Genomic DNA, 557 nt, shown 5'->3' on the forward strand with positions numbered 1-557 from the left:
AGAAGAAAATAAACAATTTTTGTCTCTTTCAGTTTTTCTGTAAAGTTGGTAGTATTTGAGTAAAAAATTATTGAAGACCAATTTTCGACAATATTTAGTAATTAATATCTTGTTAACTATTATGAAAATTGTAAAATGGTAGAGGATTTTTCTTCTCAGTTTAGTCCATTCTGCCCCTATGCGAAAGATTTTTCATTACTTTCCAAACACCCTGTATATCTATTACTATTACTTCAAATAATTTTTTGAACAAGTATAGTAATTGAAAATAGTTTAGCAAAGACGTAATTTTTCTGCGAAAGAATCTTGCTACCAAAGTTTCTTCAAGATTGTCACAAGTTTCATATCTCTATAATTTAAATATAAAAAAAACGTTATCCCCGAAATACTATTAGGTGCGCAACTAAGTTCCCGCTGTTTGTCAATAGATGGTTCCAGCAGTAAGTGCTGGTCGATTCTGACATAATCTAAACGTCATGAACCAAGCTTAGACATATGGTAAACAAACCGCTTCGACACATTAGTGATTTTGTTTTGACGTTATATTCTTTTGGTTG

The sequence above is a fragment of the Mycetomoellerius zeteki genome, unplaced genomic scaffold (genome assembly GCF_001594055.1).
Source record: "Mycetomoellerius zeteki isolate Tzet28-1 unplaced genomic scaffold, Tzet1.0 scaffold105, whole genome shotgun sequence".
NCBI classification, from domain to species: domain Eukaryota; kingdom Metazoa; phylum Arthropoda; class Insecta; order Hymenoptera; family Formicidae; genus Mycetomoellerius; species Mycetomoellerius zeteki.